The sequence below is a fragment of the Talpa occidentalis genome, unplaced genomic scaffold (genome assembly GCF_014898055.3).
Source record: "Talpa occidentalis isolate TD23 unplaced genomic scaffold, MPIMG_talOcc4v2.1 talOcc4.4, whole genome shotgun sequence".
Classification (NCBI taxonomy): Eukaryota; Metazoa; Chordata; class Mammalia; order Eulipotyphla; family Talpidae; genus Talpa; species Talpa occidentalis.
Window position 1 is genome coordinate 81,750,307 of NW_023604295.1, and position 16,819 is coordinate 81,767,125.

A 16,819-nucleotide genomic window follows, 5' to 3' on the forward strand; every position below is an offset into this window, starting at 1 on the left:
CAATGCAGTTTTCTCAAAACTAAAGAGAGAAAAAAAAAAAAAACCTACATATGATCCAGAGATTTCATTTCTAGGTATTTATCCAAAGAATATAAAATCACCATATATATATATATATATATATATATATATATATATATTCCTATGTTCATGCAGCAATATTCACAATAACCAAGATATGAAAACAATCTAAGTATCTACAGATGGAATATTGAATAGAGAATATTTGACAAGTATCTTCTAAAAGTTTTCTAGATAGATGTGGAAAAATACATAGCTATAAACATATAAAATATTGCCATTTGTAGCAAAATACATGTACCTTGAGGGGGCTATGTTAAGTGATACAGGCAAGAGAAAGACATACTATATGATTTCACTAATTAGTCGAACTTAAAATACATACTATAAGAAAAGAACAAAGGCAAATCTTCAGATTATGACAGCAGAATGATAGTTGATATAGTAGAAAATGGTGGGAGGGGGTGCCTTTGGTGAACAGGCAGTGGAAAATGATTGTCAGATGGTAGGATATAATTTGACAATTGGGAGCAGTGTAATATGATATAAAGAGTTGAGATAAGAAGCCATACCTGACACTTATACAGTGATCTAAAACAATATAAACTGAAAAAAAGGTGTGATGTATATATAGTCAGCAAAAATAATGCATAAATGTTATGGTATTTACCAATTTAAAGTAGTAATTATACAGATGATTATACAACATTTGTAAACTAATATGACCAATCAATCAAAAAGTTCAAATTATTTAAGGTCCCATTCTAACTGTCTAAGAATAAAGCAAGAGCTATAACCAACAACAAAGCATAGATTCAGGGAAAAAATACTATTTAATAGGTATTTAAATGTCACACATAAAACCAAAAAGACCAAGATCAAAAGATAGGGAGTAAAGACATGGATGCCAAACTAACTGCAGAAAAATGTTAGTTCAGAAATAAAAGCTAAGTATCATTAAAATATAATGCACCATTTAAAAATATGGGGGGAATGTCTACAATATGTTAATAAAAGTTGTTTTTCAAACATACGAGTGAAAGTGTTCAAATACACATGGTACACTTTATAGTGTGTACAAATCACTGGAATGGATTAAAATATAACATTATTCAAGTCTGTAATCACATTGGGATAGAAGTAACAAAGTTCAAAATAATAAAGGACGAAAGCACAGCTAACATCTTGCTCAATCCTGAAAAACTGAAAGCTTTTCCATTACGATAAGGTACATAACAGTATGTCCACCCTTATCATTACAATTCAACATAATATTGGAAGTTCTACCTAGAGTAATTAGGAAAGGAAAAGATACAAAGGAAAACAAATCAGGAAAGAAAAAGCAAATCTATCACTATTTGTATATGGCATGATAATATATATAAAAACCTAGTTTCCACCATTAGACCATTATTAGAAACAATACATCAGTAAATTAAAGCCCCAGACTACAAAATCAACATACAAATATAAGCCATGTCCTTACATGCAAACAACAAAGTAGAACAGGAAGTAATCAAGAAAACAATTTCATTTACATCAAAAAGAATTAAATACCTAGGAATAAGCTTAACAAAGGAGGTATAAAACCTGCATAGTGAAAAATCACAGTGGAGTATAGAGAAACAAAACAAATGAGTTAAACAAAACAAAGCCAATAATAAAGCCTACAAATCTGACTTTGGAATTGAGACTACAAGACAGGGACTGTATGGGGAAAAAGACACACTATACTATGGTGGAGCATTATGTATGCATTGAGATAGGTTTGTTGTGTAGACATGCATCTGAAGAGGTGTGATCCTATGCCTCTGCATCACATACAGTTTTGTAAGCAAATGTCACCTCATTAAAAAGGGTGGAATAAAATTTTGACTCTTTTTTAATTAATTAAAAAATAGAAGACAATGAAATGGGAAGATATTCCCTGTTCATTAATTGGAAGAATTAGCATTGATAGAATAGTTATCTGATCAAAAGCAATATACAGATTAAATGCGTCCTACTGAGGTTACTATACCACTTTTCAAAGAAATAGAACAAATGTTACAACAATTTATATGCAACTACTAAAGACAGTGAGTAGCATATACAGCCTTGACATATAGGAAGTACAGCATTATCAAACCCAAAGATTTCAAACACTATTACAAAGTTGTAGTAATAAAAACAGCATAGTATTGGATTAAAATTAGATGCACAGGCCAATGGGATACAGTTGAGAATCCAGAAAATAAACCCATATTTATATGAACACTGAATGTATGACAGTGACACAAAGGTTGTTGAAAGAGGCTTGAATCATGGTTGCTTTTTGTTTTAAGTCTAACAAAAAAGCAAACAAGATAAGGAATTATATTCCCTAGTAACTAATTTAAAGAAAAGGAGAAAATGCAGTTAAAATAATAATGTAAAGTTGCAATGACTAATTGTAATTAAAATGCTTTTCACTTTAATGAGTTTATAAACTCAATGTGAAGATAAATCATATACAGGTAAAATGAAAATCATCATTCACTTGTAGGAATTGCAATTTTATATTATTTGTTTAAAATTTATTTATTTATGCATACAAGAACTGGGGTACAGGCCAGAGGTGTGGGGGGGTGAGAGGATTCACCATAGACAGAGTGGGAAACAGAACAGGCAGACTGACTAAACTACACTGCAAGGGAAGCAGCAGGCTAGTCAGGAAATGTCTGCTGTTCCATGTGGGTAACCCCCTGGCCAGGGTTCCAACTCATTATGCAGTGGCTGTGGATAGCTTCATAGGTTGTGTCTTAACCCCTTGCACCACCAAAGATGCCACAAAATTGCAATTTTAAAACTATTTTATACAGTATGTGTTAGAATAGAATAGATCAAATTATTTTGATTGATTTTCTTTACTTTTTTTTGAAGATTTATTTATTTATGCATATAAGAACTGGGAGACAGGCCAGAGGTGTGGGGGGTGAGAGCATTCAACAGAGACAGAGTAGGGAACAGAAAAGGCAGAGTGACTGAAGCACACTGCTGAGGGGAATAGCAGGTGACTCAGGAGAGGACTGCTAAGGCATGTGGGTTGCTCCCTGGCCAGCCGGGGATTGAACTTGTGCTGCAGTGGCTGCAGATAGCTTCACATGTTGTGTCTTAACCCCTTGCGCCACCAGGGAGGTCCTGATTTTATTTTCTCAGAAATAGTATGTGGCTTCCTTGATGGCACAGCAGTTATAGGCACAGTGCTATAGAGCTATTTTCAGCCACTACAGCATGAGTGTGACCCCCAGCAGGCCAGGGAGTTACCCAAATGGCAAAGCAGACCTCTCCTGTATCAACTGTTGCTCCCATTAGCAGTGTATTTCAGTAGTCCTGCCTGTTCTGCTCCCCACTCTGTTTCTGGTGAATCCTCTCACCCCACACACAACTCTGGTCTACACCCCAGGTCTTATATACATATGTAAATAAATCTTTAAAATCATAGAATGATTTACTTTATATAGGAGCCCTTATTATAGCATCAATTTAAAAATATTGTTGTCTCTAGAAGAAAAATCTTGCCTTAGAAATTAGGTCTTATTGTATTTCATTTTTATAAATATTTTATTAATTTATATATTCATAAAAAACTGGGGTGTAGGCCACAGGTACAGGTTATGAGCAGACTCACCAGAGACACAGTGGGAGAAGAACAGTTAGTTCCGCTGCTGAGGAGAGCAGAGGATGTGACAGGAGAGGTCTGCTCTGTCATGTGGGTTAGCTCTCTGGCCGGGGATGGAACTTATGTTGCAGTGTCTGGCCGATAGTGCTGAGACTTAACCCCTTGCGCCACCAAGGGGGCCCTCTTAATTTATTTTAAATGTACTTTAAATTATTTTTAACTTCAGATTCTTCAAAATAAAAATAGACAAAACCAGCTTTCCCATATTTACCTGGTATCGAAAATAGTTTACAAAGTCACATTTTATTTTATAAAATACTATCTCTCTTAATTACTTTGAATTTTTTTTAAATTTATACATCTGGTATTTTAATTAATTATAAACAATTTAGTGATTACAGTTCCATAATTTAATCTAACATATTTGCATTTAGATAAGCAAATGTCTTAACAATAATTATCTATTTTCTCCTTAAATTCATGCAGGGAACACTTATTTTTCAGAAATTAAAAGAAGTAATTATAATCTTCGTGTTCATGCTCATGACTTTTTCAGTTATCTTAAATGTATTTATATGTGTCTCAAGTAGTCCATCTTTTCTACAATAGGTTGGCTCCTTTTAAAAATATATTTTCAGGGGCCTACCTGGTGGTGCAAGGGTGTAAGATGCAGCACAATGAAGCCATCCACAGCCACTGCCGTACAAGTTCAATCGTTAGCCAGGGAGGTGACCCACATGGCATAGCAGACCTTTCCTGCCTTGCCTGCTTCTCAGCTCAGCAGTATATTTCAATACACCTGCCTCTTCCATCCCCCACTCCGTCTCTGGTGAATCCTTTCACCCACTGCATCTCTGGCCTGTACCCTAGCTCTTGTATGCATAAATAAATAAATCTTAAAAAAAAATAAAATAAAAATATGTACCCATACATGCCCAAAGTACAGTGCAGCTGTACAGGTAAGCAGGCTAGTCATCAATTGTCACTTTCATTTTGGTGAGAGGGTCAGTGACTGAGTAATGTAAATTCCCTTCCAGCTTATTGTTTCCCTATGTTTGATTCAGTGTGACGATGATACAAGCCCCCTTCATCTCTCCACCTTTCTTTCCTCAGGGTTGTGTTTTCATCGAACAACTTTCAAGGATGAGGTATTATGAGACAGACAATAGGTTTGCTTACCTTCTGACATAAAAACAATCGATATCCCAGGGCCAGTGCTGTGTATGCAGCCTGAAGTCTGTATCCATGGGCCACTGAGTTATTTCATGCCGTTCTGTGAGGTTCAGTGGCCAAGAGGATTGACACAAATATGCTGAGCATATTTGTCATGCCAAGCATGCTCATGCTATTCTTCTGTGCTATTAGTAAAATAACTTGCTCTCTGACTTAAGTCATACCATCTGTTTGCATACAGCATATGTAACAACTACATCTCTACTTATTAAGTTGTATGAAGTGGCCACAAACAAATCCCAACTTTAACCATGAGAAATATATAAATTGCTGGGGACTACTGAACTACTGGGAAAAAATCAGATTAAAAATATAGTCCCTTTGCAGTATTTATTCATATGACATAACTATATTTACAAATTACATAGTATAAGGAGGTAGGGGGAAGTTCCACAAATCCCATATAACATGAGAAATATATCCCTTTAACCTATAATTCCACATAAAAATTTATTTGATAAACTTTTATCAGGTGGCCATCTTTTAGGTATATACAGACAATACCTTACAGCTTCAGAAATTTCATTATTTTCTAGCATTACCTTCAAGTGGTAACTTTCAGTGCCATAATCCCAATGCATCTTACAAATCACACTGTAGAAAAGAGGTTTGTCACTCAGCCTATGATAACTCACATGAGCAATCTGATTTAAATAAAAAGACAATGTTCTCCTTGCCAGTCAAAATAACTTGAAGTCAAATTCTTCACTTCAAAATAACTGCAAAGAGGGTCTCCCTGGTGGTGCAGCAGTTGAGCACTAGGCTGCGAAGCTGCCCATAGACTCTGTAGCGCCGGTTCGATCCCCTGCCAACGGCAAGGGTCCCACATGGCGCAGACCTCTCCTGCTGCGCCCACTGCTCCCCTCTGCAGTGTTTTCGGTCTTCTGCCTGTTCTGCTCCCCGCTCTGGCTCTGGTGAATTCTCTCACCCTCCTGCATTTCTGACTGTACCCAGTGCTTGTATAAATAAATAAAAATAAATCTTAAAAAAAAAAAAAACTGCAAAGTTTTGGCAAAATAAATTGTAATATTAATTTTGCCCTGCTATTTGAGAAATCAGAGATAAAATACCTTATTAGCTGTTTTATTTATTTATTTATGCATACAAGAGCTGGGGCACAAGCCAGAGATACGGGGTTGAGATAAATCACCAGAGACAGAGCGGGGAACAGAACAGGCAGACTGACTGAAGTACTGCTGAGGGGAGCAATGGGCGAGCCTGGAGAGGTCTACTGCGCCATGTGGGTTGCTCCCTGGCCAGCCGAGGATCGAACTTATGCTGCAGAGGCTGTGGATTGCTTCAAAGTGCAGTGCTTAATCCCTTGAGCCACCAGGGATGCCCTGCAATGAGCTGTTTTATTGGGACAAAGACCATATAGGGAACTTGCTTTAAATTCCAGCTTTTCATTTTCAGCTAAATGATTTTTTGGTATTTATAGCCAGTGCCTATAACATTAACAACAATGAACCTCATTTAACCTTTTAATAGTGATTATAGTATTTTTTGTTTCTATAATCATGATAAATATAGCAAAACTAACTTTTAACACTTTATTGGGAATAGAGGAATCTGTAATAAAATAGAAGAAAAAATGTGAAGATCATAAATATAAATTAACAAAGATGCTGTCTGACAACTTTAATTGCACAGTAATATCAACTATATTGAAACTATAACTTATATTTTTAATAAACAATAGCATAGACTTAAAATGTAAAACCCCAACAAGGATATTTTCTAAAGTTGACATTTTCTAAAGGATATTTATTCTTTTAAAGTCTAATGACTTAACTAGAGTTCAACTGAGGAACAAAAATTAGCTACAAAAAAGAGTTCCTACTCAATAAATACAATCTTCTGGACAGTGTGCAGCCAGGAAATTTTAATACTGCCCACATAAATGTCAAGAGGCGTATTAAATCATGCTCCACCTGTCATTTTGGACTTAAACACATTTTACTGGAATTTTCTTGACTAAACTGCACATAATGGGAACAAAAATAAATTCTGGTATTAGACTAGGTCATTAGCAGTAATTTGCACAAGCAGAAATAATAAGTTGGTATAGAATTTAGCTAAGAATCAGAAGTATTTAAAAATAAACCAGATAGCTTGGTATTCCAGTCATAGAGGAAGGGATATATGTCGGCATTCTAATACGAGAGATAAAAATGCCTCAAGATCAAACCACTGTTGTTATTTCAAAAAAAAAAAATTGTTGAAAAAGCATATATGGAACTTGCATGTTTAAACAGTTCAGGGGTAGGACCAGGGAGAGAAATTGCCAGGCTTTTAGTAGTACAATTGTAGTCATTGGGAAATAGGAGATGTGGCAATAAACAGACTTTTTTTGTATGCTATACTTTAATATTTAACTAGCTAATATTTTCTCATTAAAAAAAAGCTCTTGACTAGATTCTCACATTTTTCATGGATATTTGACAGTATGTGAAAGCAATTATAAAATTTCTCAAAAGCACACAGTATAGGCAGTGGTAGCTCAATATCTCCCAGGAATTTGCATAGGAGAGATTTCTGGAAGGTCTAAAAGAGGTATTGCTATGTGAAGTTCGAAATAGCTTGAAAGCTACCATGCATGGAGCTTACTTAGTGATCTTATTTCAATTATTTTGTGTTAACTTCACAGCAAAAATATAATTTATCAAACTTAAGTGAGAATAAACTGTGTAAAATATAATGTAAAATTCAGGAATAGATCTATAACATGGGTGTAAGTTTTGAGAAAAAGTGGTAATTGTAATAATTGGTAAAGAAGTTTATTGGATATTCAAGTAAATAGATTTCCCTGAACCCACAGAATATGGGGCTTCTCTGAACATCAGAGAATGGCTCCAATGTTTTCTTGGTTCTTTAGAACTTTTAGGGAGAAAGATTCTCCCTCGCATAGTACTTCTTAAGCAATAATCTAGTTACAACTGCAAAACTGAATAATGGTATATGTATATGTATATGTGTATATGTATGTATGTATGCATATATGTATGCATAACTGTGTGTGTCTGTGTGAAGAAACTACTATTGTAGGACATGCCAGTTCTCAGTTGTGTCATAAAATAGATCATGGCTAGGGCCCCCTTGTTAGAATTAGCATTTATCAGAAAATAAACGTACTAAACATAGCTATATGTATTTATTCCAGTCATGCATATTTATCTGCCTTTACAATAAAAAAAAATGTTTTTCTTCTTCACTTCTCCTAGAGTGCAATTTTCTGGTAAGCCATAACATAAATCAGATGAAGATTGGTTTCTAAATGAAAATATTAACTATCACTGAAAGATTGGAATAAGGAATTATAGGAGAATGAGGTTTGCCTAATCCTTTAGATGGCCTATATTCTAGGCTTTGACCCGCTATTGAAGACATATCATCATGTGTTAGTCAGGTTGGGTGTATGGATGCTATAATTCCCCACTTTCATATGTATTTAATAATACTGACCTTAGGCTGAAATACCAATCAATTGATAGGCTGGAACATATTTTTTATAATTGTTATGTTTCATTTTTTTATGTTTGCATAGAAGAACTGGGGTGTAAGTCAGAGTTATGGGGATTGAGAGAATTCACCAGAGACAAAATGGGGAGCAGAATAGGTGGATTTTGAAATATACTGCTGAGGGGAGTGGCGGGCGAGATAGGAGAGGTCTGCTGCAACATGTGGGTTAGCTCCTTGCCATGGCATCATACTCAGGCCTTAGTGGTAATAGTGGTGAGACTTAATCCCAAGGCCACCTGGGAGTCCCCTGGAATATATTTTTCTAAATTTTAATTATGTGTAAATTCCCATAATAAAAAAATCCATTTGAAATCAGAATCAGAAGAATACTCATCTTATGTGATATTTAGAAATGATGATTAACATTAACACTTCACTTCTCACTTGGCTTTTTCTATAAATCTATCTAGTAGTGATATTGCAGGTGTAGCAGGTTGTTTCAATATTCATATGTCTCAGAATGTGTCCCAAAAATATGAAAAAATAATTGTGTGCTTGGATATGCTTGTATTCATTACAGCTATGTGACTAATTGTTTCAGATTTGTCAGTATAAAAAAAAAAATCCATTCATTTTCTCATAGTTTCTCTGGGTCAGGGATCCAGGGACAGTTTATCTAAATCTTTTTTTTTTTTTTTATGAGGTTACAATATAGGTATCTAGGTGTCTGATGAATCTGCAGGTCTCATCTGAAGTTCATTGCCCTCTTCCAAACTTATGTGATTGTTCTATAATTCATTCCTTCTCATTGTAGTGAATGTGTGTTACAAATGGTCTCACACTTAAGGGCATTATATATAAAATAGATATGTGTATGTATTTTTAGTATCTATTTTAGACCTTTTGGGTACACTGTATACTAAATTAATATTGCAAAAAACTGTAGGGAAGATCAACATTTAATAGATGACTATAGTAGACCAAGTTAAATGTTAATGTCTTACCTAATGCGATTCTCTTATTTTCACGCTACAGTGACCCAAACATAACATATCATTTCCTTTCGTGTGTATTCTTTCTTTCAAGAAATATTCATTGCCTACCATGCAGCAAGGACACTTCTGTATCTATTTATAAAGGGTGAATAACCTTGAAGTATTTAGAACTCATCACATTTTAAGAAAATGATTATTTATCACCTGGAAATTTGTTAAGTAACAGATACCTGGTCCCCAATTACATAGATTATATTTTAAAAAGTTTGAGAATGAGGCTTAATATTATTAATATTCTATATTTCTAACAGGCAGCCATAATTTATTTGACTCATCTACTAATCATACTTTGATTAAAACTGGTTAATATCACACATAAGACATCTCTCAATAATAGGAATTACTTTTCATTAGTGTTTTTTTTTTATTATTATTTTCTTTTTTAGATACTATGCTACCATCGAGGCCCTCACAATTAGTGTGGATAAATTGGCCTAATTTGGCTAAAAGTTTATAGGTGTTAGCCCCACTGTAATCCCTCTGAGCCTAGATTAGATTGGCTGGCAGCATATCACATCTGTACCCATCATAGAAGGAAAGGATGGTGATGAAGTAAGGCATGACTGGTTCTCCAGTGATGATGACAAGAACCCACTACCACAGGACCAGTTGGCAGACCACTTCCCAGTGCCCTTCTGCCCCACATCTGCAGCCTGTTGTGTGTGTGAAATGGCTTTCTTGGCACTTGGAAATATTGGTGGTGATTTCAATCAGGAAAGAATCTAGCTCCATCTTACCCCACTCCTCAAATGCCTTCACCATTCCACTTTGCTCCATGCCCAGCAAATATTTCATCAGGCAGTAAGCCTCACAGATTAGTTGCATGTAGTCATACTCGATCTTGCTGTGCACCATCTTCATGAAGTGTTCTGCTCCCTCATCTCCCAGCCAGTGACAGCAAGCTTCCCCATTCCTTCTTTTGCAGTATTAGCTTGGAAGATGCTCTTGATATGGGGACAAGCTTGTTTTTTCCCTCTGGGCACGAGTGACCAGTCACACCTCGCCCCTTCCCTTCCACCACTCCCACAAATGAGATTCTGTTGGCTTTGAAGTCTCCACACACCAGCTTGTGGTATCCCTATACTTAGAATTCCTTCCATGGATGACAATGACACCCAGTGTTCAACAATGGTACCAACTTTAAAAATAATTTAACCAGTTTGATCAGCCTTCATGAATAATATGATCCACTGAAGCTTCTTCAGTTTGGACACCATCTCCTTCAAGGAATGAATGAAAACACCTTGGTGCCCTTTTCCTTGTTGGCAAAAAATCAACTTTGGAGACTCTTACTAAAAGCACAGATCACAAAGCCATGGTTGTTTATGTTCAAAATGAAGTTCTGGCCCATGAAAGTCAGCTCAATCACTGCAATATCAGCTTGGTCCCTGGATCCTGCTGCAGCTGAGAAGCATCAGGAGCAAAGAGAACCTACGATAAAAGAACATCACTGGCATTTTAAATACTTTGTTCTCCTAACTACATTCATAACCAAAGAGGAATGGAAATATTTTTCAGTACACATTAGTCTCCATGTCTAAGAAAGAGGGGGAAAGTGTTGAAGTAACGTAATGAGGAGAGAAGCAGAAAGAGAGGATGACTAAATATACATGGTAGCATGAACTTAATCTATATCGATGTGTAAAAGGGAAAGAAAATAAGGAGGGAAATAAAAAATAAACTCATGGTTTTTATCCACAAAGTTTGCAAATGCACATTCAGTAAACCAGAATTAACTGTATAAGTTTACTTCTTGAGTAATATTGAATTGATAGCCTTGCCACTTATAATAACTATAATTTTAAGGATTGCATTTACAATAGAGGTATAATTTTGAAAAATAAATCTTTCTGTTGAAACATATATTTATAAACAATGGTCAGTTGCTATTAATAAATGAACAAAAAACTGTGTGATTAATGTTTTTTTTTTTTTTTAATAGAGGCATGTTTTATTTATTTATTTGTTTGTTTGTTTGTTTTGTTTATACATGCGCTGGGTACAGTCAGAAGCACGGGAGGGTGAGAGAATTCACCAGAGCCAGAGCGGGGAGCAAAGCAGGCAGAAGGACCAAAGTACCCTAATGAGGGGAACAGCGGGCAGCAGGAGAGATCTGCGCGCCATGTGGGACCCGCCTCCTGTGGCCAGATTGCAGCCGGGGATCTAAAGGGCGCTGCAGAGGCCGCGGGCAGCTTCGCAACCCAGCGCTCAACCACTGTGCCACCGGGGAGGCCGCGTGATTAATGTGTTTTAAGATAGGTGGTGGGGGGGGCCTCCCCTGGTAGCTCAGCGGCTCTTGCATTTCCATGGAACAGGTGCAAATATTTAAATATTTATATATATTATATAATATGCATATTGCATATATTATACATATATTTCAGCATAAAAATATAATATTTTTGAATTGACTAATTGTAAATCTCTGGAAAAGATCACCTCCTAATCTGAGCCCAGAACTGCAGAAAGATAAATATGGAAGAAGAAGGAAGGAACTCAGTCAATGAACAAAATCAGCCCTAATTAAAAAAAAAAAAACTCATATTATCATGTTTGAAATTTTCTTTTATATTATTGTTTTCATTTTTTATTGTTTATTATTTTAATTATGTACCTTTTTTCCTTACATCATTGTTAATAATTGTAAAGTATTTTATCTCTCCCCTCAGGAGTACTCCATGATATTTTCCAGAAAATTTTACATTCTGCATTGATGTGTTTGCATCCTGCAGTTATTTTATTTTATTATTGAAATTTCAATCTCAATTTTTTTCTTTGCTGATTATGTTTCTCATATCATTATTTTCCTTTTCTGTGTCTTCTCATATATTTTTTATTTTTATTTTAAAGATTTATTTTTATTAATTTATACAAGCACTGGGAACAGTCAGAAGTGCAGGAGGGTGAGAGAATCCACTGGAGCCAGAGCGGGGAGCAGAACAGGCAGACTGACAAAGTACACTGCTGAGGGGAGCACCGGGCACTGCAGGAGAGATCTGCGCACCATGGGACCCTCGCTGGCAGCAGGGGATCAAACTGGTGCTGCAGAGGCTGCGGGCGGCTTCGCAGCCCAGCGCTCAACCACTGCGCCACCGGGGAGGCCCTCTTCTCATACATTTTTAATCTGTTTTTCTAAGCTAGGTTTGTGTTTTTCATATTATTTCACTTTCTTAATTTTGGCAATTTTGAATTCATCTGACAAGAAAAAAAAAAATGTCAGTGTTGTCTCTTCTGGATATTGATTTTCTTTCTGTGGTGTAGTATTCTTCTGAGGGCTTGCTTCACCATTTGCATTTTCTTCCTCCCTATTGTTTGCTTTTGTGTCTGCTCTGCTCTACATAGTTCTTCTGTTGAGCATGTGTCTTCCTGTCCACTATTTGACATATTTACCTGGTGGTGCATAAAGTAGCTAGGGCTTTCCATGGCACTGGTTCAGGTGAATGGTAGGCTGGTGGTCCTGCCTGTGTGTATAGCTGGGACCAAACCTGATCAGACAAAAAAAAAAAAAAAAAAAAGCATGAATTATAACAAAGAATATCAGATTTTTTTTAGTACTGAGTAGGTTCTTTTACTTGTCAAATGCTAACATATTCACTTCTTTCTAAAAAAAAATACATATACAAACACACTTCTTTTAAATAATGTTTCTTTTCTTATTTTACTCTAAACTACCCACTAACTCTAAAACTAACTGCTGGTATTACTTCACATTAATATAGATCTAAGAAAGTCAATGAATTTACAAGGTCTTGGGCAGTGACTTGAAATATTCAAAACCCCAGTATGAATACATTAAGAAATAATAACCTATTGTACAACCCTTCATTATGCTTTTATTTTATTTGTCACATAAAAGCCCCAAAATTGTTCATTCTCTATACAGATGAAGGAAACCACTAACCCATGAAATGCAGTTTGAAATTGAATGCAGCAGTGTATGAACAAGCACATGTCTCAACTTCACCTATAAAGCAAAATGTATAAGCTTTTTGCTTGAATGAAAGAACTCTTTTATTTTTAATCTTATTGCACCAGGTATTCAAAAAAGTAACACAAAATGTATCAATGGTTAGTTTCCCACATATGTATCATATGAAAGTGTTCTTGAGTCACAGAGTAACTTGACTTAGAATGGAATTCTCAAATTTTATTGTGTACTCATAACATTTTGTGATCTTGATAAATGAACTTTCTTGTTCAGTAGTTCATGATTTGGGTTAGAAATTCTACATTTCTAACAACTACACTGTTGATGTTATTAGCACTTATAAGGGCTACATAGGTCAGAAAATGTCTATAAGCCATCTGATGTTTCTCCACTATATTATGGAGGGCAGTTCAGAGTTTCTAGGAGTGGCATAAAAAAAAAAAAATAGTAGTGTAGAATTTTCAGATGTGAGGAAAACGTCTCCAAATTACATATAAAATAGTTTTTCAATCTCACACCATATGTGCATGTGAACATACATGAACACACACAGTTTTAAAAAGCCACATAGTTGGGCCTCCCCTGGTGGTGCAGTGGTTGAGCGCTGGGCTGCAAAGCCTCTGCAGCATCCACATGGTGCACAGACCTCTTCTGCTGCTCGCTGCTCCCCTCAGCATTGTACTTCGTCTGTATGCCTGCTCTGTTCAACGGCCTGTCTCTGGTGAATTATCTCACCCTCCCGCACTTCTGACTATACCCAGTGCTTGTATAAATAAATACATAAATCTTAAAAAAAAAAGCCACATTGTTTTTTTTTTTTAATATTTAATTCAAAACCAGGGCTTGAGAAGTCTAATAAACAACCTTGCTCTATCACTTTTAATTATGATTTAAATCAATGGAATATTTATTATTTTTAAAGATTTTATTTATTTTTGCATTGAAGAACTGGGGTGCAGGCAAGATGCATCAGGGATGAGAGGATTCACCTGTCTTGTGGGGCAGAATAGGTGCATTTACTGAAATACACTACTAGGGGAGCAGTGAGCAAGAGAGAAGAGTTCTGCTGTGCCATATGTGTGTTAGCTCCCTGGGTGGGGATCCAACTCAGGCCATCATGGTAGATCTTGGAGGTGGCAGTGCTGAGACTTAACCCATTGACCACCAGGGAGGTCCTCCAATGGGAATTTTTGAAAGATGATTTTTGTAATTTTCTGTTATTTTTCTTTTTATGAATTGTAGATCAAAATATAAAAAGTATGCCATAGGTATTTGAAAAGATGAAAAAAAGGTTCTTATGAGATGAAAAATATAACCTGAAGTAGATTCAGAAAAGAGTTCCCACTTTCTTTTATATATATATATATATATATATATATATATATATATATATATTTTAACTTATTTTTTTAATATTTTATTTTATATAATTCTTACATCATTTTTTCCATTTTTGCACAATGTGTGCATTTTCATTTTGGTTATAGTCCCCATACAATTGCACCCCTCCTTATTTTGACCCTAATCCTTCCTCAACCCGCCCCTCCCTCCCACAGTGTGTCTCTGGTCCATAGTTGCTTGTTGATTTTGATTTTTACTTTGTATTAATTAGTCTTTTACCTGGTCCCTTAGATAGGTATTCTAAATTCCTGCTATGAGTGAGACCATCCGGCATTTGTCTTTTTCTTTCCACTTTCTATTCAAATTTTTCTTTGTTTTCCTTCTGTTTCTAAGTTGCATCAATTTGAGGAAAACTTTTATTTCTGTTAACAATCTACCCAGAAAGGACCATTAACATGCAGGCAAAATGAATAATTACTTTAGCATCATCTTGTGGATGTAATAATGATGGAATGTATTATAATGGTAAATGAGAAAGACGTGCAAATTTGATGCCCAATTTTCCGGCAATATTTTTAATGTAACCTAGAAGATACAATTACTATTTAGGCCAAAAGGTCAACTGAATGTATTGAAAGACTCTTATTCCAATCACTAACTTTTGAGAATAATTTGGGAAAGGTAAACCACATATTAGATATTCAATGGGTATACCAAATTGAGTTCCAAAATTTAATGAATTTATCTTTACTCTTTGTTACTATCCAGATCATAGTTTACATCTCTGATCATTGTCCCTGTAAATGACATTTTTATTGTAAGTAATAAAATATATAAACCTGGGATGTCTGCCATCTATCTTATTTCAAACACCCACATAAAATTTATAGTGTATCTTCAATAAAGTTTTCCAATTCATGTGTCTTTACTTGGCTTCACATGATTTTCCTTATGTATTATGCCAGCAATCTTTTACATGTTTCCAAGTATCCAAACCATCATAGTCTTGATTCTTACTTCAGGCATTACCTAAGAATATTTTCTTTAGACATGTATAATCAAATATAGGAAGATAGAAAGTTGTAAATTTGAGGGGTTTGTCATTTCTTTTTATCCTCTTTTGATAGCATTAATAAATAGTAAGAATATCAAATTATCACAGCTAGTAATAGAATAAAAATCATAGAATATAGGAATTCCCAAACTTTAAAGACTCATAACAATCAAGAATGTGTTATTTTCCTTCTCATTATTGGCTAAAATTACTAACATTTTATTTATAATTCAATCTATAGAATAAAGAACTCCCAATTATTCTAAATGCCTAGATTTTAGAGACAGTTATTTGTTAGAATTTATTTTTAGAGTATTTTGTAAATAAGATGTTTATGACATGAAAAATATGCCCTAGCATAAAACTAGCATCATCATCTCAATCATCAGTTTTTCCTGATACATGTCTACTTAATGTATATAAAATTCAGTCTCTTCTCATCACAGCTTCATAACCAAATGGAAAAAAAAGTAGTATAAATAAAAAATTGAGTTGACTCATTACTAAGTATTGAATTACCTGTTTTTCAGCGCGAGGCAAAAGTTCATTCTAGGGGTCACTCTGGAGGTATGAACACTGTTATTCACTAATCTGGAAAATAACCTTTTTGGGAAACTATTAGATTATAATTTCCATTGATAGTAAAAAAAAAAAATCAATTTAGAAATGCCATCTCTTATATTTGCCAAGGTATTGGAGTTCTCATGACCACAAGTTGACCATCTGAGGATACATAAATCAGGGCCTTCCCTGGTGGCGCAGGTGATTGAACGCAGCCGCGTGAAGCTGTCCACAGCCTCTGCAGCACCAGTTGATCCCAGCCGGTCGGTGAGAATCCCACTTGACATCGCAGTCCTCTCCTGTCTCGCCCACTGCTCCCCTCTGCAGTATATTTCAGTCTGCCTGCCTGTTCTGTTCCCTGCTCTGTCTCTTGTGAATCCTCTCACCCTCCTGCACATCTGGCCTGTACCCCGGTTCTTGTAATGCATGAACAAATAAATTTTTTTTTTAAAGTATACTCTACTCAAAGTTCATATTGGTAGTCCAATCTGATATTGGGTCCTATAACGTCCCCACCATTAACAGGA

General features: G+C 35.4%; 1 pseudogene; it reads right to left on the bottom strand.

The window, feature by feature from the left end:
* Positions 1–10,002: 10,002 nt before the first annotated feature.
* LOC119258169 (6-phosphogluconate dehydrogenase, decarboxylating-like) lies at positions 10,003–16,579 on the bottom strand (annotated as a pseudogene).
* Positions 16,580–16,819: the final 240 nt, after the last annotated feature.